Below are 27,752 nucleotides of genomic sequence, written 5' to 3'. Positions count from 1 at the left end.
ACACAGTAAGCACCATTGTTATGACATCAGTTAGGTGGAAGGAAAGGTTAACGTGTACATAGTTCAGGGTTTTTTCTTGTTATAGAATAATTGTGGTCTTTGCCATATAGTCCTTGCTTTTTTGAAATAGCCTTGAAATAAAAAAAATCTGAAGTCTTTCTTGTAGATTTTTTTTTGGAAAACAACCACCACTCACTATTCTTTAAGACTGTAAAAGCTTTTCTACTAGTGGTGATATTTGATACAGCTCTCATTGCTAGAAATGTTTCTAATAAGGAAATAAGTGATGTGGCGATCATCCTTTGCACACGTGATGCTCGTTGTGTGTGTATGTTAGTGGGCCTTGTGGTTGTGCCTTTGGTTCTATGCCAAAGGTGCATAGGTGTGTAGAACAGAGCTTGCTCACATACCTGTAGATGCAGATACCTGTAATAGATGCACAGTCATTCATGGAGATGGCAGATCCCAGGGTTTTTGGTGATGCCATGCTGCCCAGTTGTTTACGTAGCACACCTTGAAATTTAAAAATCTCAGCAGTGTCAGGAGTAAGGGGTTTCAGACATTTTTTCACAGCAAATTTCAGAAAGAAGAGTTTCATTGTCTTCTAAAATCTAGTTGTTAGTATTTACTACTAGCAAAGCCTTATGGAAGCATGAAGATCTGCGGATGCAGGGAGGCCCCTCTGCATTTAAAACACTGTGCTCTGTGTATGGCTAAAGTGATAGTTGACAGTGACTTAAAAGATTTGCTCTTTTGGGTATGTACCTGTTTTCTTAGAAGATGTAGAAAACAGTGATTGTGTATGGATAAGCGACCTGAACCAACACTTTTACATTTTAACTTCACTGGAGAAATGCACTGTTAAATTTATAGACTTAGGAAAACCCAGCAGTGTTGCTTACTGAGAATTGGAGTAAACAGGCCTCCAGTTACCATTTTTAATGGTTATTGTCAGGCAAGGAAAAGAAGGTCATTTCTAGAGGGATTTTTTGAGCTCAGTTATGCTTTGATACTTTCTCCATTAAATCACCTGCTTGAATTTTCTGGCTTGGGAATATCTGGATTGGATTTCTATTTTAATTAGCATTAAATTGTTTATAGATTCCATTGTTCCGCAGTGAAATAAAACTAAAACATTAAGGTGGAATCACAACTTTGATGCTCTTTTCACTTCATATTTCCTAGGAAGGCCTATTAGCTAAGATGCCTGCTTAACCTTTTCATGTTTCCAGCCTCTCATATCTGGGTTTGCTTTTGTTTTTCACCCACCACACTGCTGCAGCAGTCGGCAGTTTTCTTAGATGATAGACATTTTTTTCTTTCTATGTCCATTGTGTCTTTCTGAAATTCTGCACCAACAAGAGCTAGGATTTGTGTTTTGTTTTTAAAGGGAAAAAGTCAAGAGTCAATTATGTTGCTGCAAATTTTACTGTTTTTATTTTCTCTGCAAAATATAATTCAGGGTTTCCTTTACTCTTGTGATCGCAGCGCATTCTGCAGGAAAATAGCCAAGTAGAATCCCTGCAAGCTGCAGTCGCAGGGCTGCGTGCTGTCCTGCATTTTGCTCCCAGCAGGGCAAGTGGGACCATCTACGTATCAAATCTGATGTGCCTCTCCAAATTGGAAATGTAGGCATATCTGCTTCAGCTTGCTAGCTGCGGTTTTAAAAGGTGTGTTCACAGCTCCTTTCTGGAGAAAATTAGTATATGGTAAATATAGGTCAAGTGCTTACTTGCTTATAAATTCCACTCTAAAGCTGGCTTGAAGGCTTGGACAGATAGGGGAGAGTAATGGTCAGGGACTGGACTGAGTTTTAGAAAATTTGGTTGTAAAAAAATACCCTCAGTTTTTAGTTAAAAGTAAAGTGCATCTTCAGCAAGATCATATGATGAAATAAATTAAATCAGCAGTGAAGGTCAGTACACACTCTGACTTGGGAATGTGAACTTTTCAGAAACCTGTATTTATTACATTTTACTATTTTTAAAAGCCAGCTGCAAGATTCATAGCAAGAAATGGTGCGACATACCCATGAATGCTGTGCCGAAGTGAAGGCTCTTTTCAAAATGGTTAATATGCCTTATTGGCGAGTCATCCCTGTGTCTGTGTCATTGTTACAGCTCAGCTTTAAAATATATGGATTTAAAACGCAAGAATTGTGACTAATATTTATTTCAAGTACAGAATGTGTCACAGCAGTGGGGCATCCTATTATTAATGCAGTAAACTGTGTAATACTCTATAAGATCCTGCCCTGCTTCAGTTCTTAGCTACATGAAAATAACAGTAAAACATGTCTGTTTTTTCCTGGTATGCTTTATTGTTACCTACGAAGGTAGTGGCATCGAGAAAAGCCAAATATGGACAAATAATATGACCATAAACAATATCTTTGCATTACTATGCTGGGCATAAATTTTGAACAGCCCTCAAACTTTGAGAATATACATATTTGTGTGTATATGTGTAGATCCATACATGTATATATGGTTCATATATATGTATATATATAGTTTAAAATTTTTTAAAGTTGAGAATCTTTTGTAACTCCAGAGAGTAACGGGAAATAAGTATTCTAATAAATATTCTAAGTCAGCCAGGAAGTAACTCATATTGTTAGTGCTCAGTGCATTTTATATGAAACACCGGAACTATCAATGAAAGAAGTACATGGGGGCTGAAGAGGAAGCGCGTGGAGGACGATGTGTTGATGGCTGTGTGGCTTGTGTAATTGTGTGAGGGGAGGGTGCTACCTTGCACTGCACTTTATTTTCGTAGCAGAAAAGTTTCCTTTCTTTTGTTCACCAGGTATTGAACTGTACTATTTGTCAACTTGCAACCATATTAAGAATCTATTTTAGAAAAAGGAAGCACAAAGGAGCTCATACCTAGGCGAAAGGGAGTCAGACACAGGTCACTTGTGAGTTTGTCCTTTGTCTCCACTTTTCATTAACTGCAAAAGTCAGTGTCTTGCAAGCTCTCAAGAAAGACTTAGATCTGCAGTGTTCACAAAAGATGCTGGATTCCTCTGTGTTCTTCTCTCCTCCCATCCTGTACTGGCTCCTGGGAAGCTGGGTAACAGCGCACGATCCAGGGTCTGGCCCCTCTGGCAGCTCAGGTTCAATGCTGTGACAGGCACTCTGCTGTTAAGAGATCTCATGCGGAAGGGCAGTTTTTGTCCCTCTTTCCCTTTGACTCAGCCTGAGATGTTCAAGATGAGAGTTAACTGCCTATTCTAGGTAGGCTGTGTTTAAACCCAGTCCTTAAAGATGCTCCCTGCCACTCCGTATTTTATTTTAAAGTTTTTTTTGTAGAAACAACTTTGAATCCAGTAGGTACTGGTGTACATGGTAACCTAATCCCAAGGTTCTCCAGCGATTTGAAAGTAAGATCTTGTTGTGGTGTTTGGCTAAATTTCTGGGAGTAACTGGCTGAAGGCATTAAACTACAGAGAGTCTGGCTTATTCTCAAAGGGGTTTTGCAAATTAATCACCCTGTGAGCTAAATTTGTTTATAGACATATTTGGAATGGAGGAGCCCCACATGGGATACATTCTCTTCATTTGTTCTGTGCAGCACCTGCTCAGAGTATTATGTAGCAGAGTACTGCCGCTCCCCCAGACATACTGCAGTACCTGATACCTCATGATGGGGTGAGGGACACCATGATAATAATAACACACTGATTCCCCCACTCTTCCTCCTGGTAATCCAGGGCTCTCAGTTATCTCTGTGGGAGTGGAGGCGGTAAAAGGGATTTAGGGATCCATGGACATTATATGTATATATAAATTCATTTGTCTGTTTCTATAGCAATTGCTTCTTAAAAATAATTTAGTAGTTTAATACAAAAGCAGTAGATGGGTTTTTATGTGCTCAAAGAAGGAAGATTTTTTTCAGTTTCACACATGTTCACATTTAATGGGTAATAATTACATCTTTGTATTTTGATGTCAGGCTGGTTATGGGGCTTAATTCAGTAGGCAGTCTCCTCATTGATTTGCTCGTAACTGTGATTGTAGAGAGAGAGAGAGAGCCATAGGCCAGGGTCTCCTTCTGTTTTTAAGGCAAGGTAACACTTAAGAGGGACCTTCAGTTCCATTTTGACACACACACTTGCTTCCCTGGCTTTTCTTCTGCAGGCCCTGGAATTGAAAATGCAGATGGTGTTGTGGTTGGGTCTTTATTGAAAGGCAGAGTCCTTTAAAGAAAAAAATTGTCCCCACTTCCCCACCCCCGATCCTCTTTCTGAATGTCCTTTTCCCACCTCCTCACTCAGTTTGTGGTTTGCAGGCCTGATTCTCTGCAGCTCTGGCCCTGTATGTGCAGGGAAGGCAGTAAAAATGAGCACTAATCAATCTTTCCGAGAGAAGCAATGGGCATTAGAAGGCCACTATCCTGTGACTAAACACACCCCCTTTATGGAGTGTTGGTACTAATAAAGGGCAGCTTATTACTGAGGCAGAGACCAGAGCCTGGATGAGGTCAACCATGACTGACAGTCATCAGTCATTCTTAATGATACTTTTTCCCGTGCTTTCTAAGGGATTCTGAGCAGAGTGCAAATCATTCGGGGTCATTCATAGTTCATGTACCCACAGATGGCAAAGGTTTTGAAAGACTTCGGTTTAAACTTGTTAAAAAAAAAAGATCCTCACTTTTTTTAAAGGAAGGGAAAATACCCCAAAACAAAACATAGATTTTTCTTATTGGAACGTTTTCATGTTCTTTCAACCTAATAGATGTTTTACACACTACGGTGCTTGTGCATTATTAAAAGAGACATAAATTTATGTTTTATGACGTCTGTCTTCTTTAATTATTACCTTTGATGTCTATTGGTGACTAAAGAGAGCTTAACAGGATTTCTTTCTCTTCTTAAATTTCGCATTGTGGAACCCAGCTAGTCCCTGACAGATGTCTGTTCCTCACCTTCAGGATTATTTTATAAATCCCTTTCTGATGAGCGGAAGTGTCAAATCAAGGACAGGTCATAAAGTAAAAGTATAAACCTTTTAAAGAGAGACCTTGGTAATATATAAACATTCTGCACACTATCTAAATTTTTTATGGACTAAAGAAAAATTATATTTCAACTGGAGGAAGGGAGAAGTTTAAACATCAGCCCGTGTTTTAATGTATGATTTTTTCCCCTCTCATTCTCTTATTTATAGCCATCTAAGAAGCCACTGGCTTTAGCGGCTATTTTAAACATTTTAACTAGATTTGGAGCCTGCCTGTTAATTGTGCATGTTTGCTTTTGAAAGACTGACTTTGTATGGATTCTTGGGGGGAATGCTGGATGTGGGGTACAGGCTTGGGTCTTTTAAATCCCTTTTTTTCTCCTTTCACCAGGCCTCAGTTTCCTTAACGATAGCTGAAGGGTTTATATTAATAGGGAATTCCAAAGGTGTTACTATTCCACAACTTAGTGATTCATTTAACCCACCCAATGGCACCGTGAATACGGAAGTCGCTCATATGAAGCAACAGCTGTCCTTTTTCTTTTTCTTTTTAGAAAATCTAATTATGTTCAGAGAATTTTCTTTTGGTAAAATTTGAGTTTTACTTATAAAATTGGAAGTGAGCTGAAATCAACAATGTCAAGACACAAAGGAATGTGTCCATGCACAAAAGACATTGTACAAGGGGACTGTGTGGGTGTGTGTATTGGTGACGGCAGGTGCACAGGCCAGGGGAGATGCTTTTGGGGTGCATCCTCATCCTCAGTCATGGGCTAGAAGACTGGAAATGTGCCCCTAGCTCTTTAAAGAAAGATTAAATATTTTAAATTTAGCAAGCATATGCAGACTGGTGCTAATCGAGAGACACCTTGATGTTCCCAGGGATGGTGGATATGACTTCTAAGAGTTCCTTTTGTTGGGGTTGGTTTGCTGCTGCTTTCTCCTGACCTGGACTTGGTCCATGTGTTGTGCTCTTGCCCCACAACCTCTGCATGCCCCACTGAATATCAGAAAGTGCCATATGACCACATCTGGTCTTTTAGAACCCCCGGTCCTGAGGTAAACTCATCAACGTGCAATGCTAATGAGCACAGCTAATCGTCTGTGGTTGCGAGCCTGAAGGAGCAAGGCTTTCTAAGGAAAGATATGGGTTAACTCATGCATGATACTATAGCACACAGCGCTAAACTGAAGACTTCCCTGGTGGTGGGTTTTACTTAATGTTTATGATGAAGAACGACCATACCTAAAGGCCATACATTTTTTGGGAATAAGTTTTCCTTAATTAAGTAATTAATTAATTTTTTTGGCAGGTTAGAACTCAGCCAGCGAGAACCACTTGGTTGGGAGCAAGTTTGCTTTTTATCTATGTGAATATCGAATGCTAGTTTGATTGGTAAAATGTAAAGCTTAAATTATAAACTGCTAAACAATTAGTTTGGAAATTAGTGCTATCTCTAGGAAAATCCACTTCGAAGGGATCAGATTTAAAAGATGTAACTCAGTAGGTCAGGGGACAAAACTGACAACTTATTTTCAAGGGAAGGTTCTATCTACCAGTATAAACATATTTGAAGTGTACAGATGTCTTAAATATTTAGAGCAAATAAGTCCTGATAGAGAGAAAAAATATCTGGATGTAGCTGCTTGGTTTAATTTTCCTTACACATTTGGTAGGTACTCAGCCTGTGTGAAAGGGGTCTCAGCCCACTATTTCTAGAACCTTCCCTGTGTTCCCAGTGGTGAGCCCACCAAGTCCTTCATTCCTTCCTGATTACTCTCTGGAAGACATCTATCAGACACTGTCTCATCTGTTTGTAAGGCAGCTCAGGCCCCAGATTTAAGTCATGGGTTCTGGCTACAAGTTAGAGTGTGATTAATAATTGACTAATGTAGCTTTTATTTATCACAGGCTAGCACATTTTGCCATTACTGAGTTAATTTATGTTAAGTGTAAGCTGTCGTTCAATCTGTTTTTCAACTTTTTAAAAAAATCCTAAGTCTATCTTTCACTTTTTGAGAAACAAAATCCTTACACAGGGCACAGACTCACTCGGTGCCAAAAAGTTGATTTCCTTTTCAGTGGAGCCATGCATCACCAGCCCTCCCTGCTGCAGTGTCAGCCTCTGACAGAATGACATGTGTCATTTATCAAAGGGGCCAGGCTGGGCCTTGGGAAACGCCGCCGACAAAGCCTGAGAGAGTTCATTTTGCAGTCCCCTCCTACCCTCGGCGAGCCCTTGCCAGGAAGCCTGTGTGCGTCTGTCTCCACAGCCTTACTGTAAGTCCTTCAGCGCCACAGAATTACCCTCCCCACCTCAGCCCACTGCAGTGTGCGCCCTGCTGCCCGGGAGGGTTCTGGGACCCAAGTGAGCGGTTGTTCCCACGTCACTCTGCGGCACACACCAGAGTCCTGCTGTCCCCACTTGAAGTGCGGGCCTGTACTTTTCTTGCTCCCCACTTTTTAGCTTTAAGAATTAAAGCCCTGGGTGCCCCTCAGAGAGTCAAGGTCAAAGACATAAAGAACCAGCTAGAAAGCAGGTCCCCCTCTCCTTGGGGCTAGAGTTTGATTTTATATTTATTTTAGAGCCTGCCTAATACGTGTTTTATTCCAGGCTATTTTTGAAACCACCTACTAAAGCCACATAGATGTTTCTTCCTTCTCTCAGTTGCTTAGAATTTGTAACCCTGTTTCCGCCTGCAAAAAGACAGTGAGGAGGTTCCAGCGCAAAACTTGCTAAAAAGAAGACTTTTGAGGAGGGGGAGAAAGGGCTGCCTTGACCCCTGAATTGTTTACTTTTTATGTGAGCCCTAAAACCACCAGAAAAATCACCAACAAGTGAAAACAAAACAAAGCAAAACAAAACAACAACAACAAAAAACCCCAGCCCGAGGAGGAGAGGAGAGCACGCTGTTAAAACATAAAAGCATTTGACTAAAATAAATGTTTTTTTTCCCCTTTCCTTGAAAAGTAGAGGTTTGCATTTTAATCATGTGTGAGAACGTGAGAAAAGTTACTGTCGGCCTGCTCCTGCCCCTTTGTACTGCCTGTTAGTCCCTTCTTGACTGAAGTTATTTACAGTATCAGATATCATTTAAGGAGATAGCGGAGGAGACTGTAGCCTCAGCCAGGAACTTTCCAGAAAGAAGTCCTATAAATTAGCCCTTGCTCAGGAGTGGCTGTTCCCTAGGCAGAGCTGGCCCTTTCATTTGTCTACATAAGGCTAATTTATTTTTGCAGCCAGATGTGGGCTGACAGCCATCACTCAGGGGCTCCTCCCCCCACCGTTAGGAGGTCTGGGAGACAGTCACGTTTCCCATTTTACAGAATCCCCATCAACATTATTGAAGATGGATGTATCTTTAAAGCAAAGATTGATTGTGGATATCGGAGTTATGGTGTCATTTATCATAGTGAATATTATTTAGACTTGGGTTGTACAAGGCTGTAACTTGAGACACAGCCAGGGAGGGACAACCTGAAAAACGTGGATCCATGAACTTTAATGGATGGATGCTTTTTTCAAAGCTCAACTCACTATACTGTGATTTACTTTTCTTATGGAAAGGAAACAAGCATTTCAGTCTTAAAGGGACAGCATACTGACTGTCCTGTTCAGTGGGTTCCCCGGAAGGAAGGCGGGGGATAGTCAGAGCCAGGAAAAGCTGCTGAGAAAGCTTGAGTAGCAGAAGGAACTGTGAGGCTGCTCTCCGGTTGACCTCCTCCTCTGTCCTCATGGGACTGGGACAGTGTTGGTGATGGAGGTGCGCACTAGAGCTCACTGACACAGGGGAGACAGCAAATATGCTGTTTGTTCGAAGCCTGCTGCCCTCTCTAAGAAGTGCAGAGAGTAGCCATTTATACTCAGGAAACAAATGAAGCCTAAACTCTTCGGTGTCGGGAGCATGGTGCTTTGGGGAGATGCACAATTATCTCTGTATGCGTAGAGGTAGCAGCGTATGCAGTATAAGCAGCCTGTCGACCTAATGAATGCCAGTCTTTTTTGCTTTGTGTCAGTGTGGCATAGCTGTTGACATTGTTCAGCTGGGCGTTCCCAGGGAGCTTGACGTACTGGAGCCCAGTGCATTAGAAGTGGAGCTGTGACTGGGCTTCACATTAGGCAGAGCTGGACTGGACTAAACTGTCCAGGAAATTTGTTCCTTCTTCCTGGGAACAGATCCCATGAGTTCATGCACAAATGTATGCCCCAGGAGCAAGAGGCGACTCTCCTCATTTCTAATGAGTATCCCATATACCTGACACCTGAGGCCGGCAGGTTAGCTGCTTAGGTCATGGCCTTGTGATCCCCAACTCATGCTGTTGTTGTTAATGTTTTGTTTCCTATTTCTGTCCCAGGGATTGGATGCATGGGTAATGGGGAGCTGTCAGAGTGTATGCAGGCTGGGCTATCCTCAGACCGTACCACACAGGTATTGGGTCCATGCACAGCCTCCCCAGGCCTGGCCTGATGAGCGGGACTAGCAGCAGTGGTGTTCTTAGGAGCACTGGTTCATGATGGGCTGCAGGGGAGGGCATTGCTGGCCTGAGAGCCATGTGCCCATGGTGGCTCTGATGCTCAGAATATGAGTTGGATGACATCCTGCAAGCCCCCGCCTTTGGTTTCTTTAATTTAGGTCCTTAGAATTGTACTGTCTCTTGAACAAAAAGTCATTCTTTCCCTCCAGCATTGGACACATCTCAGCTTTGGGAGGGTGTACAGTGTACTGGTGGGAACTAGTTTCTAGAGTGAAGGGAGACATTTCACATACTACAGAATGGGACACATATCTCCATTTATGCCATCATTCCTTGACATGTGTCCCATGGATGCTAAGCTCTGGCAAGGCAGGGCTATCCTCACCTTCTACTATCCAGGCTGAGCGTGGTGCTGACATACAATCCGAACCCCTCGGGCTTGTCCAGTGACTTCCTCTGGGGGAATGCACTGACGACAGGTAAGTGTACAATTTGTTCCACTGAGCCGGCCCAGAGTGCTGATAATATTGATGAGAAAGAAGGCAAAAACCTTTGTGGTATTTCAAACCCTAACCCATGCCAGGTAGGGGGCTGGTTTTCCCAGGAGCAGCCTTCCTTGTGATATCAGTATATGTGCTGCCCAAGTGAGCACTCCTTGTGATATCAGTATAACCTTAAAAGAAAAGACAAAACCTAGTGTAACAAAAAGAGAGGGACAAAGAAAAATGGTGAAAAGAATTCCTAGCACCTGCCTTTGAATGGGAGGTGAAGAACAGTAAAAGAACATCTGGAAAAATACAGGGCTCTGTTCCACTGTTCCCCTGCTGCTCTTAGATATACTCTTGGGGTGGCGAGGTTGGGTGCTTTACAGGGCAAATACCAAGAGCACCTCTCAGTCTTACTAGAGTTTATAGGTCCGTGTTTACCTGTAAGCCAAAAGCACACTCTTGGGCTTTTAGGAGCATATGAAATGCCTACAAACAGGAAGTAGTTCATCAAATTCATATGAGTCATGGCGTCCATAACGTTGGCTGAGGTCAAATCATTACACTAACTATACAGTAACCATTATTAATGCACAGGGCCCTCTGCCATCTTTGTGATGTAGGACCACTGCTTCCTGATTAAATGCTGTTTGGGGATGAGGGATTCAGAGCTCCTCTGTCTTGGAGTGACTGACAGGCACACAGGGGCTGAGGTCTCTGACAAACTGCATATTCAGATGAACACACCTTACTGAGAAATAAGAAAGGGGAAAACAAATCAAAAGTGGCTCAACTTCGGCACCCACAACTCTGCATCCATAAGGAGGCCAAATTTATCATGGTGCATTATGGAGTGCAGCAAATGTCATGAAAACCATTGTTTTTTAATTTTTTTCTTGGAGAGTTTGAATGAGGTGATTTATGGTAGTTATTCATCTTAAGGGTCATCCATCAATTTTTAGTTGCTAGGCAATCAAACCAGCAGCTGTTTGCTTTGAATCAAGCTGAAAAGTTGTCAGTCACCACACAGGTATGACCTTAGTGGGTGCAAACATCATGCGTGTAAAATTAAAGAGACGTTGTCTTTCTCCCCCAACTCCCCTGACTGCCCTGTGATTTGTTGGTGCAGCACTGGCCCTTCCTGGCTGTTGCCAGGAAATAAGAACAAAGGAGTGCATGGAAAATTCTTTGACTGGAAACTTGAAAACATCCTTCACACACTATATTTTACTCACATTCCATGCTTGTGCTGTGCAGGGTAGATTACTCAAGTAACTGTCTCCAGTGGGTGGGAGGTGAACTAATGGTATTAGTATTTACAAATGCTATCTAAAACAACCCCATCTCTTCCCTGGTGGGAAAAAACCAAGCCTCAGTGGGTTGGCACAGGTTGGAAGCCAACCTGACAGCTTTTTGGGTTGGTGGTAGTGGCAGGAGATATGATGCAGTTTCTCTCTGGTGGCAGAGGGTAGAAACAGCTGTGGGTGGAGGGGGCACCCTTGGGTGCCTAGCCCACTGCCTGGCAGGATGGTTGCTTGGCTGGAGCTGTACCTCCTTCTGCACAGGCCTCAGGTTACTGCCTTTGCAGTGGGGCTGTGTGAGCCACATGGCCTGCGAGCCCAGCCTGCTCTGGCTGTCTGTCCTCACAGTGTGGCACTCCCCTAGCTCGTGTGTGGTACTGTGGGTGTTTACATGGTTGTGAGGTGTTGGTCCTCACCCCACATAGGGCTGCTCTCCAGATTCTTGCATTACTATCGCTTTCCCCAGAACGCTTCTAGTGTCTTTTGCATTGTTGACATTGAAGGGACTTTTCTAGATACCTGTTCCATGCTAGCTGATGTGTAAATAGTGTTTTCTGACTGCTCCCTGTACTTAGAGATATTCACAGAGCTTCAACATTTATCCCTGGCAAGGAAAAAGGTGTGTGTGACACCTTAGCTTTAATAATTTAGGCCAGATTTCTATCATGAATGAGCCTTCCAGTTTCTCAGATGGGTTTATATATATCTGTACAGATAATGTAAATCAATAAAGTTGAAGTTTTGGGAGCAGTGTATCATGCACTATTATCTTATTTAATTCAAATGACCTGCAGGATGGGTGCCCTTACTTGGTTTTGCTGATGGACATTTATACCATGTAGCTGTGAGACACTTCATGTGTACTTTGAAAAGTCCAAAATAAATTTAATTTTGGAATTCCACTTGCCTACTCAACATTTCATGAAAATATTTTGTTTTTCATTTATTTATCTGATAAGTACTTCCAAGTGTCTGAAACATTTCCTTGCAGTAGATAGTCCTGTACGTGAGAAAGTTTTCTGATCAAGGGTTCTGGTAAACCAATGGAAGCTGACCAGGTCCCGGTTCACAGGTCAGGAAGGCCCTAAATGCCCTACCTGAAATCCTTGAGGCCAGATATGTTTTTTGAATTCAGAATTTTCCAGATTTTTAAAAGGAATTTCAGTGCATATACTGTCTGTTTTACAGCATTCTCAGCTTAGTGGGTCGTGACTTTTTCCACAGTGACATGTCTGACTATGCGCACTCCTTGGGTTAAGGAAAGACCAAAGGTAGCCTTGTGTCTCTTCAGTCAGGCTTTGCTGCCAGTGAGTTCTGGTTGTGTAGATTTACAGTAACAAAGTTAAGGACACGATCTGGGACATGGAATTCTGGTGAAGGGATCATGGGTCTATGTTAGCACAGAGGCCTGTTTCTCAGGCCTGCCTAGCCAGCCCTTGGCAGTGACTTGGTAGTAGCTATGCTCTTGGCCACAACATCGTAGTTCTAGGGTTCTGGGCTGGTCTTCTGTTTCACTGTGCTGTGGGTTCTCTTTGGAATATTTCCTCCACACCCACATATACAAAGTGATAATAATTGTATCGTAGCTGGCCAAAGCCCACTCAAGTTATCTATTTAAGACTTTAAGCTGTAGAAACATATTTATTCCCAATATAGTCTCACATGACTTGTACAATCTTTTCTCACTTTGAGGGACTCTAGAATTAGCATTATAGCATGCTTTACTTAGGAAAAAACCCTAAAATGTCCCTAAAGCCATCCCATGTGTTTCTGTTGATCTTCATGATGGGCATGTCAACGCAGTTACAACACTGAAAGGGGCACCTGGCCCATCATTCCAGCTCTTTGAGAAATACTCTAGGACCCATCCCCAGGGTGGGTGTAGGGTTCTGGATCACCAGCCAGTAGTTAACGTTTGAGAAGCAGAGATGTGTTGAGATCCTTTAGGTTTTTTTTTCTCCTGTTCTGAGGATCAAACTCAGGATCTTGGGCTTGCAAGGCAGGCATGGTGCCACTGAGCCAAATCCCCAGCCCTCCTTTTTAGTTCTGGAGGTAGAATGAAGAGAGCCAGCTTATTGGGTTAAGTTTAGGGCTCTGCAATAGCTCTTAGCATTTAAGGGTTAAAGAATCCTACAAACAAGCCCCTTGCTCGTTGGTCTAGTAATCTGTTCACCAGTCATCTTCCTTTCCAAGGGCCTACTCTGGGCTCCCTACCTTCTCCACTTGGCAAGTCTACTACATATCTGAGTTGCTGAGTACACCTCCTGGTCTTCATTTTCTGCTGAATGCCTGCAGGATGCAACTCATTAGTCTAGAAGACTTTTCCTCCTGCAATTGCTTGGGAGGATTAATTACTCAGTCTTTAAAATGCTTTTAAAAACCCTTCCTAGGTGGCATGGAAGAGTGTAGAGCTATTTGCACACATATCTGTATTCCCTTTGCTCTTAGAAATGAAAGGCCACACCAGAGCCAGAGGCTTTGTTTCCTTCTGTGTACTATTTGGTCTCGTTTAGAAGTTGTTCAATCTATGTGGGCCCCTCATCACATGGACAGAGAGAGAATCTTCCATATGCCAGCAGCTGGTGAACACATGATGGCTGGCCACAGGGCTGGCTTGTGACACCTGGAGCAGGGACCGTGGGCCTAGTAGAAACAGGGCAGCCTGCGGAGCCCTAATTCAGAATGACAGGTGCTGGTTCCCTTGTACACCATTCTTTCTCTAGACTTCCCTGGCTCTTCAGCTCCTTTCTTTTTCTTTTCTTTCCATCCATTTTCTTTTCTCCCCACTCTGTAGCAATTTTCAGCTGTAGAAGTGCTCCTCATAAAGTTTTTGTACAGTTTTAAAATTATTTTGCAGTATTTTGTGCTCTTCTGAGGACAATTGCTTCAAAATCTAATAAGTCATAATAAATACAGTTCCAGAGAATGGGATGGTGGTGATATGCTGGGAATAATAACTGCTTTGCCAGGGCTTTTGCTTGGTTATTTGGAAGCCCCCCCCCATTAAGTTTTGCATCTTTTGTATATGAAATGGCCTTTATCACTGTGGTTTTTTACTAACTGGTTGGTTACCAAGTCCAATTAAGAAAATATTGTGTAGTTCTTGATATTTCTATTAACTTTTCTATTAAATATGACATATTCACACGAATGCCATTTCTACAAAGTTAGTTCAAGGTATCAGTAAAAATATTTTTCCTCTTCACATTTGCTGTTCATAAAACACTCGAGGGAGAAATTGTTTCTGTGATATTTTAGATGGGTTTTACAATAAATTTTAGATATTGTGGTGTGCTGCAGTATCTTTTATTTCATTTTCCCAGTAGCCTCAGCACATCAAAAGATTTTATCTGTTGGGAAACTGTTTTAACTGAGCAGTAATTATTAGGTTTTTTTTTTTTTTATTAATAAAGGTGCAGGTCCCAGCACCCAGGATTTCCAGTGCTCACAAGTTCGAGTGCCCCACACTGGTGTGGGGTGGTGTTTTACATATATTAACTCGTGAACCTGAAAGTGAGGTTTTAATCAGCCCAGCCTTCCTGAGCATAAATCAAGCTGCCTTAAATCCCCTTTAGAACTAGCTGGGGGATATAAATAAGAAACAAATATTGACATTGAACATATAATCCCCATGGCTTCTTGGCATGCTGCAGTGTGTCCTTGACGCTCATTGTTACCTTTCTGGAACGTGCCAGAGGGACCCCAGGATGTACAAGGAAACTTGTGTAAAGAACACTGGCATGGTTTGGATCTCAGTGCTGAACTTGCTGACCCTGTGCTCCCAGCGAGGTCATGTCTGTCTCGAGGTATTACATACATTACATTTCTCAACTGCGAATCAGGGTTATCACAACTGTCACGGATTCCTACTTTATAGAGTTCATTTGCTGACTTCTCCAGTTTTTGTTTCATTCATTGGTTTATTTACTCAATAAATACTCATTTGGAGTACCTTCTTGTTTTCAGACAGTGCTAGAAAAAAGAAAAATAAGAGGGTCCTTGAGATAATGGGTCTCACAGGGTGGTGAGAATATTTTGAACACTAAAGTGGTTATCAATATTAACTTTATATAAAATATTTTATTATGCATCTTGTGGATGTAGAAATTTCATTGAGTAATGAAATAAATGCTATCAGGTTTGAATATGGGAAACAAAAAATCCATTTTCCAATTTATCTCACCTGTCTTTTCTCCTTTGCCTCTACATAATTCAGCAGCAAATGGCCTGTTGCCAGTGCTACAGGCAGTAGGGAAATCTCCCAGCTTTTTCCACTACCTGTCCAGATCCTGGCATCTCTTCCTGTCAACTCACCCATTTTCAGGTGGAAAGACCAACTTCTGCTGTGATGTTGACATCGTCTGTTCTCTTCAGGGCCCACTTTTCGGCCCCAGCATCCACATCTGTACCTAATCGGGAAGTTCAGTGTAGAGCCAGGCATCCTGCGCCACCTTTTGTCCTGCCCTGCTGCTGCCCGAGTCTGCCGCTGCCCTGTCCTTGCTCACCTCACCAGTTCTGTGGCTTCACTCCTTCCCCTGCCTTCTTGGAGTCATTAAGTAGATGGGGTTCTGGGTAGACACTTAATTTTAAGGTTTCCTGTCTCTTGCAAACATGCTGCTTCATGGTGGTGGCTTCCTTTTGCCTCCTATTTGGAAAGGGGCACGAATCGGACACGGAGACAGAACGCCAGCTGTCTGGGGCAGCTGTTTTTCAACAATAACTCCAATGTTGGTTTTGTACCTTGGGATTATTAGAGTATTAAAAAAATGTTTAAGGCATGAATTTGGTTTTTCGGTTACTAAATACTAAAGCATTCTTCTCTTGTGTTCTGTGTTTTCAGCGTGCCTTTGCAAAGTGCCAGCATCTAATTGTAATAACAAAAGCAGTAGAGCTTTACAACATAAATTCTCCATGGGAGGTGGGCTTTTGTCTATTTGTTACTGTATGTACAGAGCCTGGAGCACTAGGCAGTAGCACCTGGTAAACAGAAGGAGGTGTTCAGTAAATATGTGCAGAGTGGTTGAACTGACTAGATTCCCAGCACTCTTCATTCCCATTGTATCATTTTATTTTTGTAGTGATCGTATTATTATCTCTTTTTATACACTGAGCCTTATAGAATTTAAGGTCTCATAGATTAGTGCATACGTTCATTTCAATTAAGATAGATATGGTCATGTAAGTTAAGCCCAGGAGGGTCTAATTTCATGACCTCTGGATCCCTCTGTCTGTTGTAAATGTTGTGATTTTTGTCTTGTCTCCCTAGAATCCTCCTTGAGTTCCGGTTGTAGTGGTATAGAGAATGGAAGTGGAATAGGAGTCGGGATGCCTGGATGACCCCGGCCCTTTTGTTAACCAGCTGTAGGGTGGCTCTGAGCCCCCAGTTTCTTCAGACAGTAAACAAAGCACATTCAGCCGAAAGATCCCTAAGACCTGTTCTTGTCTGAATAGTGCACATCAAGATGGTTCTGCAAGCTCAGTCATACATGTATTGATCTTATGAGCGAAATAAAAATAAAAGCATACCCTTCATACGCACACACATATATGTGATATATACATATACATGTGCGTACATTGTGTTGTTCTTCTTTTGATTTCTCTGGTGACTCCAGTGTTATTTTATAGGAGAGACTGGGTACTCTTCATGACACTGAGCTCCAAAGTTTAGAACTATTCTTTTGGTGGTCTTGAGAAGGTTGGATGTAGGGCCATGTGTTTGATAGGCAAGTGCTGTACCAGTGAGCTGCATCACTCCCCTTTTGATTTTTTATTTTGAGACAGTCTCCTTAAGTTTTCCAGTCTGGCCTTGAATGTGTTATCCTCCTGCCTCAGCCTCCTGAGTAGCTGCGATTGCAGGTGTGTGCTACTGTGCCTGGCTAGTGTTTTAACAACCCTTCTCATTTCGCCCTGTGTCTTCCTTAGGATTTTAGCCAAAGCCTTCTTGAACTGGCTTAGACTTTGCTTTTAACTCTTTCAAGCGATCTTGGTTGGTGTCGCCCTCTGCGATTTGTGAAGGGAAGTGACATTTCGAATAGGCATCAAGAGATGGCTGTGTGCAGGGGTGGATTGTACTAGACACCAGGTAACTGCTGGCACAACTGTTACACATCAGGTAGCTCCCACTGGCGCAGCATAGACCCTGATTAAAGTTGACATAGGCAGCACCTGTGGCTGCCTTTGTGGGGTACATTGAAGCCCTAGGATTGCTAAGAATTGTCACACTGAGACATGAAGTCAGTGTCCTAGGAAAAAAGTCTGTGTAGGTAGTATTTTTGTTTGTTTTCTGAGCATAAGTAGTATGTTCCTAGAGTGAGACTAAGTTGCTTGTCAAGAGCAAGGCTTAGCTTTGCACCCCACAAAACCCCTCAGTAGAGCTTGAGTGGGTGACACTGCATGTTTACCTGTTTGAGATGAGGACTAGATGCCCTGTGTATTTCCAGCTGGAGTTTTCAGTTGGGGGAGGGTTGAGAGAAACAGTACAAAATCTAGTATGAGGGTGACTGGTCTGAGAAAGGGAATCACAATAAACAACAAATCTTAAAAGGCTAAAAAAATATAGTTGTGCACTTACAAGCTATGTGGCTGAACTGAGCGGATTGCAGGTTGGAACTCATCCTGGATACTTAGTAACTTAGTGGACTGCTATATCAAAATGAGAAATAAAAAGGGTAGGTGGTGTAGCTCAGTGGGAAGGCCCTGGGTTCAATCTGGAGAACCACAAGACAAAGCAAAACAAAAACTAAAAAATATGACAAAAAATATTCATTACTAATTGGCTGTCAGATACATGTTTTTCTCTATGTTCCAGCTGTGTAGAAAGAGAATCCAGTCCTTCCTCTACTACAGATAAAGGGAAGTTGTCTCCCATTTCTGATGGTCGGGGTCAGATACTACACATGAGGCTTCGCACTAGCCAGCTTCCCTGTTGTCTGACCTGGACCATGCTGCTGCGCCTGTAATACTCAAGGGGAGCACTAGGGAGGAGGTAGGAGGAGGCAGCAGCTTCCCCAGCCCCAGGATGACATTGGGCTTCTGGAGATTTTAGACCTCATGGAAGCTAGGAGCTCCTGTGGCTATGGAAAAGGCCACCAAGCAAGAGGCACTGAGAGGCACTTTGCCGCATAGTGAGCCCACCTGCATTTAGGACCCTATCTACTAAGATCATGGTCCTCGTCATGTGAGTAGTTGACATTTCTGTATTAACTTTTTACATTCAAATTTCAAAGACACCTCAAAACTAAGTGTCTTTGGAAGATCTAAAAGTTTGCTTTTTGCCTTTTCCTGGGAAAAGTGGTTGTAGAATGATTTCATTGTGGAAGGAGATGAACATCTCGATCATGCATTTGGTTTAATTTGCAAAATTAGATTTTCATTTTAAACCATTAGTTATGAAAGAAAAGTTCTTATTTTTTTTAGACATATCTATTTGAGTGAGATTAAAGTTGCAGTTCTTTTTTTTTTGTTTTTCCTGGGTTTTAAGATCCTTCTTCTTGCATAGGACGTACTCAGGTCTGCTACAGGGAACAGACCGAAGAGCAGTCAGTGACGCTCCCAGAGCACCAAACGCAGTGCCTGTCGAGAGAAAACCCTGGATTTCCTGACAGTTCTCCACCTGTGGCAGGGTCATTTATTTCCCCGATTTCCATTGTCATGTGTTATGAATATGGGAAAAATAGGGTTGAAGTGTTTGACACCCTTATCCTTGGGCCCAGTGGTAGACTTTATCCTTCAAAGATAAATTGTGAACTTTTGACCTTAGGAAATATAAATATCCTTGGAGAGTCCAACATTAAAAAATATAAATTGTGGTTTTGCCAAGCAAATCTAAACTTGTTTTATTGCTGTCTCAGGTATGGAATTTTATTTTTAAAGACTGCCCTCACTGTTTCTTATGTATGGTTTTAGGCATGTCACTTTCTCCCTAAAAGTGATGTTTCTGTAAATTTCAAGGATAGTAAGTGAGCTTCTAAAGGGAAAAAGAAAAAAAAATGCTTTTTTTATTTTGGCAAACTTGGAATTTTTGTGAGACATTTAGATCAGCTGAGATATAGGACTTCAAGTACCCCAGTGTTCTTATAGACCATCATGGTTTACTAATGGTAAGGTTCAGAGAGTGTCTGAAGGCCTGTCCTTTGTGAGCTGGGTCTTGCAGTGCATTGTCCCACCTACAGGTGCTACCTGAGCCCCTCCTTTGCTGAGAACAGTGCCATTCAGCTCTCTCTGTTTCCAACCATCTCTCACCTAGCCATGGGCTATCAGCTGCATAGATTCCTATTTAAATTGCAAACTTTGTCTCCCTGCTGGGTGCTCTGAAGCCCATCTGGTACTCCTGCCTGCCCTGGGGTGGTCCTCAGTTCTGGAGTCTGACTGTGTATGGACCCCCCATGCGTTGTCCCTGTCTTCTCCTTCCCTCTGTTGTCCTCCAACAGGAGATCATTGCACAGGGCTATAACTATCACAGACCTCAGTGTTGATCTGTGAGTTGCTCAGTAACTTATAATAGCTAATCAAACCTGCTGTTTAGGTTAATGCCCTGGGGATGTGGCTCACTTAGGGAATGTTTTCAGTTTTTGGTGTTCTTGTGTAAGGAGCCAGAACACAGTAGCCCTCGCCTAGTGCCCAGGCAGAAGCCTTATCATGTACCCTGATTGTGGACAGCTTCTGAATCCTTCCCACCTTTCATCGACAGATATTGATTGAGTATGAGAAGGCAGTCACAAACGAACCACACCCCCCACAGAAGTGGGCCTGCTCCCTAGGATACACTTGGACAGTGGTGCAGCATTTGGACTTGTGGATTCCACATTCTGGAGTGAACACCTCTGGAGTAGAGGATCTGCCCCTTCCTGCCGCAGTCCCAATCAGTTCCTTCTGAAGACAGCAGTCCCTGTTGTGAGTGTGAAGCTTCAGAGTACACAGTAGGATTAGCTAGCCAAGGCTAGCTCCTCCACCAGTTCAGAGGCCAGTCACTGCATTGCTGATTGGGTAAGGAAGATCCTCACCCTGAGTCAGGCATCGGGGGGAAGTGAGGCTAACATGGGGGAAATGGTGGTCCTTTCATCTTGTGACCCCACCCCAGTGTACTGGTACTTCATTTTGTATGGTTCTCATAGTTAAGTAGTTTTGATTTCTTCACTATTCAAAGTGAAGCTTATAATAAGTAGATAAACATAAAATCAGGGGGAGTTTAGTGCTTAAGCCCATAGTTAAAACAATAGAAATGTATTTTCTCCTGTTCTGGAGGCTAGAAGTCTGAGATCAGGTGGTAGCTCCTGGGAATTCTTGGTGTTCCCTGGCTTGTTGTACAATGCTCCAACATCTGTTTCTATCTTTATGTACCCGCCTTCTTCTCTGACCTCTTGTTATAATCATTGGATTTAGTGCCTACCTTCATCTAGTCATACCACCTTAACTAGTCATATGGGAAAAACCCCATGTTCAAGTAAATGCACATAATAACGTTCTGGGAGGACATGATATAACCCCTATAGATGCCAAAGAGAAAACTGTTTCAGGTCTTATTATTTGGGCAGCAGCTTTTATTGCAGACTGGAGGTACAGATACTAGATGTGCGTAGGACTTTTTGTACATAAACCAACTATTAATTTGGTTTGATAACCAATCATTACTGATAACTGACAGTTATTGTTGGTAATAACCAACAAACAATATCATCTTGACCACTTAGTAATTTTTGAATTTGGCCATTGTGAGTCCACACTAAAGTATGAAGGAATTGACTAATCCTAGAAGGACCCACAGCAGAGCCTTCTGATTAGCTGCAAGGAGTCCTTTGACTTTACCAAGTAGGGAGAGTAATACAAAAAAGGGTCCCCAAACTGCATGTCCTTAAGACCCTTGCAATACTGTGACTTAGTGAAACATCTTGGAGGACACTGAAGTTAGTAAATGGATGTATCATTTGTCATTTTTAATATATTTCCCTAAAATTTGACAACTGAAGAGTGAAATATTTCTCCTCTTTGACTTGGGTTATAGTACAGGATTTTTCAGACAAAATGGTCTTATGTCTGCCAGTAGCAGACGTCACAGAGCTAAGAACTTCCCTGTGTGGGGTCCAGCATTTATAGAGCCGTGTCAGCAGAATACCCTCATCAGATGTGGTGGCGGAGGTGTGGGTGGCTCAGCAGAGAGCAGCCTTGCCGTCAGAGGGAAAGATTTGGGTAAAAGATGCTAACTTGTTGCTGCTTGGATTTCGTGGCCACATGCTTGGGTTTCTAGCAGCTTGCACTCATTAGTTTCAGGCAGTCTGTCCCTAATGTTTGTAGGGCCTGGGTTTTGAAACCCATGTCCTTCCCTTCCCAGTCCTGGCTCCCTCTGCAGCATGAAGGGCCCCACAAGGGAACCACGTGTCACTCTCACCTGCACAGGTGCTCTGGTTTCTGCACACAGTGGAGTTCTTGCAGAAGTCAGGCTTTGGGATGCCCTTGAGGTGTGATGCAGGGGGTCCAAGGTGCAGGGTACCTGGGACACAGCTAAAGGCTGAGCACCTTCCCTGGGGGCTCTGAGGTTCGTCTGGCGCAGCACAGGCCTTACTGGTTTAACTGGGTCAGCCCATTCTCATTCTCCTGGGCTTTTATGTCACCTCTGGGTCAGGGGATCATTCCTATAGTAATGTGGCTCTCTTGGCTTTAGTAATTCCAATAAGCATTTCTGAGTGTCGGCCACATCTGAGATACTTTACTGGAGATTTTGAGAAATGCAGCAATTCACAGGTGGGCTGGTGTCCTCGATGAGCTCACAGGTCTGGTTGGGGAGGAAGGTGTTTATTGTGTACATACTTAATGAAGTGGGAGTGACAGATGTTCAGAAGGGTCTCAGATAACTTGTGGAGGAATCAGAGCCCAGAAAAATGGGTAGAGGGAAGTGAGATCAGGGACCTTGGTAGAGCAGGGAAAGTATGAATTGTTTGAAGGGTGAATGAAGTGTGGGTTGGATGTTGTGTGCCACGATTGGAAAAGGCGCCTCACCCTGCCACGTTTGCAGCAACCCTTGTTGGCGGACGTAGTAGGAGCAGCTGAGGAATGTTCAGATGCAGAAAATGACAAATACCCCACATTTTCACCTGGGACATAAATCTTTTGGATTAGCAGCCTTGAATTAGCCTAAGAGTGCAAGTTTTTTTATGTACTTCATGTGTACTCCTTTGCGTTTAACTTGGATAGTTTTGCCTTTTGTTCAGAATTATTAATAGGGCCTTGGCTCAGGCTTTTCAGCTATAACATAACATGTGCATTTCTAGAGGAGCAGGGCTTATGGAAAAAAAATAGAGCCAGACCACTCCAAACCCATGCAACTTGGTAAAAGAGTAAAAATAAAATCATAAAGACACCATGAATTTCTAGTATAGTAAGTGTGCGTTCTGCATTAGAAAGAGGTGATATAGCTTGTTGGAAAGGGATAAACAGATCATAGCAGGAAGGAGAAAGCAGAGAGTCAGAGGGCATGGAGCTAAATGGGGAGAGCAGATATTCTGCCCTGGCACCCTGGGTTTCCCTGTGGCCTAGTAAGTTCTGGGCGGAGTGAACTTCAGCATCCCTGTTGGTGGCCCGCACACAGGAGTGCAAACATTTTTGTTCTGGTGAAACCCTGTATTAGCCAGTGTGATATCACATTGGCCCAGCTATGTGCCTTGGTTGGCCAGTGGAGGACCAGCTGGTCCAATTAGAAAGCCAGGAGTTGTAGCAGGTGGGTCCTGCCGGTTTCTTCCGTATACACATGCTGTCCTGTCAGAGTACAGGTGTGGGCAGCTCGCTGTGTGGTGGTTCACTTTGCCCAGCGCAGGTGTAGTCCAGGCCTTCCTTTTTGCCGGTGAGGAAGGCTCTGGGTGTCTGCAAAGGCTCAGCCTGTGTTAAGCCCTGTCCTCGTGCTCACGGGAGGACATATTTCCTTGTAGGTCTCACTGGTAGGCCTTGCAGACAGTGGGTAACAGTTACAAAACTAGGTCCTAGTTTAGTAGAAGTTGGCTTAGATGACTAAAAAGCAAAGAATGTTTGACCTAATTCTTTTCAAAGATTTATAATCCAACCTTGATTATGTGAAAATTCCTCTCTCACATCTCTGTTTTTCTCCCTGTCTCTCTCTTTGTCTTTCTCTCTGCCTCCAACCCTCCCACCCCCCAACACCATAGGAGAGAACTCTTTTAAAAGTTAATGAAGGAGTTTCAGTGGAACCCTATTAGATTTTCCTCCCATTAAATGCCTGCTACAGACTTTTAATGGATGTTTTAACTAGGCATTGTTATCAAAAGGACTATGGCACAAATTAAAACCAGGCCTACAATCTGTGAAGAGAAACTGGATTTCCTTTTTGCCTTTAGGTAAAGAAGAAAAAAGCAAGGAGGAGGTGAATTCCACATAGGTATTTTTAGAAGTTGGATTCAGGAAAATAGCCAGTGCTTCCTAAAGCTGTGGAAACAAACAGTATGACATACTTTGCAGGTGTCTCTTCTTAAAGTGAAGACTTTTCCAGGCACCTCTAGATTTTTAAGGGAATGCCAGCATGGATATGTAATTATTTAATTGATATTTAAAACATGTCTAGTTTTTATGACAGGGCATCATGCTTCCCATTTATCAACATAAGGCACTCTAGCAAAAGGAAAGGTCATATCCAGGGGCTGTCACTCTTGAGCTGACCTGTCTATACTCACCACAAAGAACATAAAATTTTTAAAACTTTTGGAGTCCTGATTTCTCATTTTATTCTGATTTATTTCAGTGAATTTCTCCCTTTTCCACTATAAAATTTGTTTATCCGAACTGTAGATTCTATGTTTCAGGTTTGGGAATTCTTGTCTACTGCAGGCAGGTATGAGAACGGAGGTGGGAACATTCTTCTATTCCCCATCCACAGCTTCATTACAGAGTAACTGCCACTTAATTTTTATCACAAATTGCTCATAATTGTGGCACTTAAAAAGATACCAAGTTCGCTAATGGCTATTCCTTTCATGTATCATAACGGAAAAAAATGTTGTTTTGTTTTACCAAAAGCAATTCTAATTATTCTTGGTGTTAACCTTGGCCAGGTCTGATCTCTAACCTTTGTCTACTAATACAGTTTTCTGGAACAATTACAAAGCCATAGGAAGTGTCGCTCGCTCTTTCTCTCCCTTGAAGATGTGCTCACCCTTCCCATGCACAATGCCAGCTCTCCAGGTGTCCTTATCCAATATGAATGTTTCAAACTTCATGTCTCTGAACTGGACATTTTGAAAGGAAAGTTAAACTCAGTGTTTGTTACCTGGGCATTTCCTATGAAAAAATCAGCCTCAGTTCTCTGGAAGGATGTTGGCTAAGATGAACATATTGCATTGTTCAGGGCTATCACACTGCAGTGCTATGATGTAGCTGATGTGTGTGTGTATCTCCTGGCAAAGGTGAGGAAGTCTGTGACCTTCACGGTGTGGGAGTGTGATTGTCCATCTTCACCTCAGGAAAGTGGGGGTGACAGTGGGAGCCCAGGGCTCTCTGTTCAACCTCTAAGGGGGTGTCACTGGTTTCCGTGGTAGGCACACGGACATGAATGGAGGAAGGCAGAGAAAGAGGGAGGAAGGAGAGAGGGGAGGAAGGGACACACACACACACATGCACACATACATAGAGAGAAAGAGAGAGGGAGAGAGAGAGAGAGAGAGAGAGAGAGAGAGAGAGAGAGAGAGAGAGAGAGAGAGAGAGAGAGAGAGAAAGAGACACACACCTACATAATCTTGGCCAGAATGTACCCTCAATGCAGAGCCCGTCATCCTTCAGTTGCCTGCCAGCTCAGAGCACACAGTGATACTGAAATTTCTGATAGTGGGCTTAATTTTATTAGCTGTATTAGCCAAGACTACTAAACCGTTTAGATCGTGCCCAAGTCACAGGCTTTTTTAGAATGGGTGAGGCTTTGGTTCTCTTAAGCCTATGGCCTTATTTTTCTTTTAGGCACAAAGCTAGTTTAATTGAAGGAATGATTTGATTTGCTGCTGCTACAGCAGAAGAGCTTGAGATGAGGCAAATTTTCTCTCCTTTCACCCAAACTCAAGAATTTAATGCCAGCAGGTGAGCTTCTGAAGGCTGCTATCAAGTATACAGAGACAATAACTGTCTTAAAAGCGGAATTTTGTCAATATTTTTTGCTGTGGGCCAAAGAACATTCACAATAATGGAGTACTAAAGCCCAGCTTGAAAATGTTGTGGAGTGAGAGGGAGTGGAGGATTTATTCCATGTTGGAGCTTGCAGTATTTTGGTGGTATCTATGGCTTCTGAATAATCTTTTTGTTCTAGCAAATGGAGGCCCCCAAATATACTTTCCTTTTCAGGATTATCATCTGGTAGACAGTTTTATATAGGGCTTGTGAACTGGGAGCAACTCCCTGGGTTCATGGCTTCTTTTCAGTGAACATCCTAACCCACAACCTACTATTCACCTTCACCACATGCTTGCATTTTCTGACAGAGACTCTCAATGGCAGAATGGCCAGGAACTGACCACACTGTCAGGCATGGCAGGGTTGCCGTCCCACTTTGGAAAGGCCATACAACTGCTACATGAGGTGGGGAGAGGTGTGGGCATGGAGCACCCTTCGCCAGCCGTTGTGGCTGCCTGGAGGTCCCTGGGCCCGTTTCACAGCCAGTGGAGTTCCTTTGCTCTTAGTTTTAAATATGCCATTTCAGCACACATTTTCAGAAAGTGGGTGAAATAGCAAATTGCACAACCCACAAAATGTAATGGCCTTGATGACTTAAAACAGATGTTAGATTCAGTTGCCCAAATTGCCTTGCTCCTTAAGTTATCTTTGAAAAGAATTGCTCCCTGAAATTCGGTTTTGGAAAACATCTTTCTCTTCATTCTTCTTGTGAGGACCGGTACCTGCATCGTGAAGGCTGTGTCAGGAGAGCAGCTTACTAATACTGAGGTGTAACTATTTCTGCAATGTTGCTAACGTTCTCTGTATTTCATATAATTAGAAAGGGAGAAACGGAGGAGCAGCCACACACGTGCATGAGCGCTCAGGCTCACACACAGCAGAGAAGCACAGCTCTCTCCTGCTTTTGCAGTATGAAAATATCTGTGAGTTTTTCATTAAATTACTTGTCGCTGTGTTTATTTGAAATGTTCATTTAACCTTTTTTTTTTTTTTACTTCTTGTTCATTTTACTAGAAAACGGTAACAGCAAAGATTTTATTTATTCAGGGCCATAGTGCAGGCAAAGTGAAAGTAAATCTCAGCCTTCCGGTTGGATTTGAAAACCAGAGAAACAGGACACTATTTTCTAAAATATGAAGATAAAGGCAAAAGGCAGTTAAATTCTTTGAGGGACTTTGAAATGAGAGAGACCATCTCAGGTTATTTTTTGAGGGTGCATATGAAAATTACATGCAAGCTTACAAAAATACTCCAAACCGTGAATCCACCGGGCAGACAGGGCTTTCAGCATGCCTACCGACGGCGTCAGAAGGATAGCTTGATCAGAATATCAGTGCTTCAATAATTGCATTCTGCTTCAAATATAAAATTCCTACCTGAGTACAACTTAATAATTATGCTGGTTTTTAATGAAGACTTTTTCCCTTCAGAAATAACATATGATGCAGTTGGATGTGGAATGTGATAGAAGTGTATTAATCCTTAGTTTTGTCTAGAAAGTAATAAATTTTGGTCCACATTCCTTTTATGGTCCTCTTCATGGGTATATTTCAAGCATTAATTTGAGATTGCTTAGGTACTCTTTTATCACTTTATATAATCCAAGGATTATTTATTATTACAGTGAGTAATGATGAAGTCAGAAATATGGAGCTGAAAAATATAAAGATATTTTTGTAAATATGGTGGACAGTCAGTTGGTCCACATTAATAGAGGGTTGAAGTAAAAGAAAATAGAAAAACCACAGATTCAAAAAAATGTTTTTCCTCATTTGGAATCCATTTTGTTACATATAAGGAGCTAATGTTTTTGGTTAGATATGACATACATGTTTACTGGCCTTCTTATACTTTTCATATTCATCATACATCATATGTTTTTCCAGCATGCCTAACTTTGCAAGTGAGAACATTTTAATTGTGCTCTGTAGTGTCTACATTCGCGGCTGAGCCTTGGGTGACCAAACCTGTAGCTTCTTTATAAACAGTGAAGAAGTATCTGCAGAACTCAAGCTTCTGAAATCTAGTGCATTAGTGAGCCAGCGGGGTCACAGACCAGCAGTCTCAGGGAAGCCTCTTGTGTTTGGGAGGGATGCCTTCCTGCAGGCAGGGACTTTGTGCAGTTCATGGGAGTGAGGGCAGGGAGGGTTTGGTTGGGGGCCCAACAGCTGGCTGTGGCGCTACCTGCTCTTGGGTTTCATATGGAAGGCAGGCAGTGTGGCTGTCTTGGGAGCCCCCACCCTGCTCCTTCGCAGGGTGAAAGTGCGGTGTTTTTGGTACTGCTCTTGCTTCACATTTCAGTCTCCAGGTCTGCTGCAGGTCCTGGCAGCGCTGTCTCTGTATGTGGTCCTGCAGCAACACCCCC

The 27,752-nt window shown here is 42.7% G+C and overlaps 1 protein-coding gene across 5 annotated transcripts in view; it reads left to right on the top strand.

Annotated features, from left to right (window-relative positions):
* Tshz1 (teashirt zinc finger homeobox 1) overlaps window positions 1–27,752 on the top strand; it is a 74,792-nt gene that overhangs the window by 8,530 nt on the left and 38,510 nt on the right. The window contains exon 1 of one of the 5 annotated variants that reach the window (XM_087191142.1): window positions 1–7,245. This exon is cut by the window's left edge and continues 3,333 nt beyond it. The exons of 3 other annotated variants lie outside the window; for them this stretch is intronic. The gene's annotated coding sequence lies outside the window, so the exon portion shown is untranslated. Of the gene's footprint in view, window positions 7,246–7,271; window positions 26,311–27,752 lie in introns of those variants that run through there. One more of the 5 variants, XM_087191149.1, reaches the window with a different exon arrangement.

The sequence above is a fragment of the Heterocephalus glaber genome, unplaced genomic scaffold (assembly GCF_053883595.1).
Source record: "Heterocephalus glaber isolate CG9 unplaced genomic scaffold, H.glaber_assembly_v1.0 deba00000331, whole genome shotgun sequence".
NCBI lineage: Eukaryota > Metazoa > Chordata > Mammalia > Rodentia > Bathyergidae > Heterocephalus > Heterocephalus glaber.
The sequence above is the reverse complement of the archived record's forward strand: the minus strand, read 5'-3'. Positions and strand labels throughout refer to the sequence as shown.